Source organism: Ostrea edulis, chromosome 2 (assembly GCF_947568905.1).
Source record: "Ostrea edulis chromosome 2, xbOstEdul1.1, whole genome shotgun sequence".
NCBI classification, from domain to species: domain Eukaryota; kingdom Metazoa; phylum Mollusca; class Bivalvia; order Ostreida; family Ostreidae; genus Ostrea; species Ostrea edulis.
Window position 1 is genome coordinate 25,279,982 of NC_079165.1, and position 3,921 is coordinate 25,283,902.

Here is a 3,921-nt window from a genome sequence, read left to right on the forward strand (position 1 = left end):
ACAGATTACTATTTCTGCCGAATAGCCTACTTATCAACTTGTTATCCAAACAGACCCCATTTCTTCCAGAGAATGAACAGAAGATATTCAGCGAGCACGTGTTTGGCTTTCCTTCGCCCTGGCGCTGTAAAGGTGTTTATCTACGATTGTAAGCTGTTTGGTTTGTGCGAATATAGCAAACATTTTAACAATGGAGAATAATTTTGTTGCAATCAGATATATATTTATATATAATAAAGATATGATGGTTGCCAACTATGTTGGAAAATTAAAATGATGCCGGTAAAAAAAAAAATCATGCCCTTAGTAATGAAATCAAAACATATCTTATTGTTTACATTTACATCAACACCAACTGCGCTCACTTTTAAGTCTACATAATACAGTTTGGGTGATAATTCTGTGAAAAATAATTGAGAACATTTACAGGTATTTTTAGCTCTTCTGGGCAAATTATCATCAAACTTATGCATAAGGATGAGGATAGGTTGTAGATAATAAAAATTGTTCAAGGCATCATCCTGGGGCAAAGGGTGTGGTCTCAAGGTCACTTCAAAGTTGACCTTAAATTTTGTTTTGTTAAAACTTTGATATTTTGCTTAGTACAAGGACTAGGATCATCAAATTTTGTCAGTTGATGCATCTTAGGACTTAATATCATGTTGTCTCAAAAGTAGTTCACGGTGACCTACTTTATGAATTTCGCAGGTAATTATTATTAAATGGATTTTGATGCATATCTTGGACACTTTTGAGCCTATGATCATCAAAAGTTGTCAGTTGATGGATCATGGGACCTTAAAGTGGGTCATGTGTAAAATATGTCACCACGACCTACTTTCTGGATTTTATGGCTAATCATTTATGAATACATTTTAGGTTGTTATTTCAGATACCGAGAGGTTTAGAATCATCAAACCTTGTAAGTTGATGCGTCTAGAGGTCTCGAAACATATTCATTTTAAAAAAAGTAAGTCACAGTGACCTACTTTTTGAATTTTGCAGACATTCAAATTTCACATTTTCAATGTTAGATGCATATTTTGGACACTATGAAAGCTAGGATCATCAAACTTTGTCAGTTAATGCATCTTGAGTCTTCATAGTTTGTTGACCAAAACGTAGGTCACCGTGACCTACTTTTGGAATTTGACGGCTATATTTTAATATTTCTGATACTATTTGACTTACAATTATCAAACTTTGTCAGTTGATGCTTGTTGAGTCTTCAGAGTGTGTTGACTAAAATAGGTCACTGTGACCTATTTTTGGATTTTGACGGCTATATTTGAATATTTCAGATACTATTTGATTCACAATCATCAAACTTTGTCAGTTGATGCATCTTGAGTCTTTGAAGTGTGTCGACCAAAAAGTAGGCCACTGTGGCCTTCTTTTGGAATTTGACGGCTATATTTGAAAACTATTTGACTTGTCAGTTGATGCATCTTGAGTCTTCAGTGTGTCGACCAAAAGTAGGTCACCGTGACCTACTTTTGGACAGTTACATTTAAATTTTCAGGTACTATTTGATTTAACATCATCAAACTTTGTTAATTGATGAATCTTGGTTAGTGAGAATACAATGTATCAGAAGAGCGATTCTAGGCCCACGAGCCTCTTGTTTATTTTTGTTATTATACAAGTTTTTTTCGACAGACAAGCATTTTAAATCAAGGAAATTTGACACCAGCTGTCATTTTTAGACGAAAGTGCCAATTGCATTGATGACCTCTTACGTCACAGAGGTCATCAGCCCTTTTTTGTGGTACTCCAAACGGAGTTCACTTAATCATAGGGCATGCGACTCGCTAATCAAATATGGTCTCCCAATTCGGGAAGAAGAATAATGAGGGAGTACAAATAAACATCAAAACAGGGTCATACTATAAATAAGTTTTCGTAATCACATCATTCCATGGGGATCCGGGTTAGAATAGGTCCTCAGTACCCTTTGCTTGTCGTAAGAGGCGATTAAATGGAGCAGTATTTCAGATGAGACTGCAAAAACCAAGGCCCCATGTCACAGCAGGTGTTACACGATAAAGATCCCTTCCTTTTCAAAGGCCGTAAGCGCAGAGCATAGATTAAAAGTTTGCAGCCCTTCACTGGTAATAGTGACGTCTCCATATGATTGATTGATTGTATCTTGTTTAACGTCTCATTCGAGAATTTTTCAGACATATGGAGACGTGACCAAGACCGGTGAAGGGTTTCAAATTTAGGCGTTTATGACCATTGAGCAGTGATGGTTTTTTAGCGTACCACACCCATTGTGACAGGGGCATCCGTTTTTTAAGCCATCTCCAAGGACCCGTGACATTCACACCTGATGCCGAGCGTTTGGTTATGGAACGGTCACTACCTGTTTTAACGACTTAGGTCTGTCGCAACCGGGATTCAAACCCCGGCGTTCTGCATGCGGGACGAACGTTCTAACCTCAAGACCACCGCGACAGTCTCCATATGAGTGATTCTCAAGAGAGACGTTAAACAATATCCAATCAATCAATCGTACGCACATGTTATCATCATTCGTGAATCTAAGAACAGAACACAGGAACAACGGATACGGCGGTCTCGAATGTACTCTTTGGGATCAAAATGGCGTCTCGAAAGTGTACCAAAAAAATCCCCCCAAGTTATCAGGTTTTTGTGGCAAACTCGGGATTCCTGATTCACCGCTTGCAGGAAAATGTGCGATTTCTATAAAAATTCTAAGATACAAATTACCATGCACGTATGCATTCTGTATATGTTTTAACTACAATTGCTACATTGTTTTTAAATGATGAAAATGAAAACCAAATTTATGTTATCATAAGTAGAGTACAATTTATCGTATGGAATGTAGCTTATTCCCCATGATTTAAAAAAAAAAGTCCAAACCGTAGGGATCTTAAGAGTTCAATTACTTTTAGGAAAACTAACCTATTCAATATCTCTAGAACTACTTAAGGTAGATCTTTCATATATCTATGACAAATCCTCTCATTTCATACTCTGACATTGAACTCTCCAGAACAATAATAGTAATATTTATATTGATGCATCCCTATGTTGAGTGAATAAAAATTTGGGTTACTAGTATGTCGTGACCCTTCGGGGCTAAGTTGGGACCACAATATTGAGTCAAAAAAATCTCATGGGAATAAAGATTTGAAGAAAATTCTTTCAAAAATCACAACAGCAGGGCAAAGGTGAATCAGATGAGCGATATGATCCATAGGCCTCTTGCTTTCCTTTGAAATCCTTGGCAAGCTTTATCATTGAGAATTAGGAATATTGCAAAGGAATATCACCAATAGTTTAATATATTCATGAATGTTACATTTAGATACATTTAACATTTTCTGGTAAAACTTGCTTGTAGCTACTATATTTATGCCACCTTTATAAATGAAGGAACAGTGTTTTAGACCAAAATCTTGGTTCCGTTTACAAACCAAGTGTTGTCTGTTTAATTTTTAAAGAACATCTTGCTTGGTAGTAAGTATATCTAGCATTGGTACTGTGGTTGTCCTTAAAAAGAAGACAACTCAAATTGATTATCAATATTGAGTCAAATGTCAAGGTCAAACTACTAAAATATCGAAAAATATTATCTGTTCAATATCTTGAGAAGCATTTGATAGTAAGCAAACTTGAGACAGTTGATGCTCTTGTAGAGTATATGACCCTTATTCATTTTCAAGTCACAAGATCAAAGGTCAAGTCGAAGTATAATTTTCTACTAGCAAACATACTTCTGCCTATTAGTACTTTTTGTACTTTGATTGATGTTTGGAATCGTCGACTTATGAACTCAAAATTCTACAACGGCTAGTGAACATAAAGATGATATTAGTTTTGCTGTAACGAAAGAACTATCTATCCATGAGGATTGCCAAACAATTGTCAGCACGGATTGAAAGCGACTGA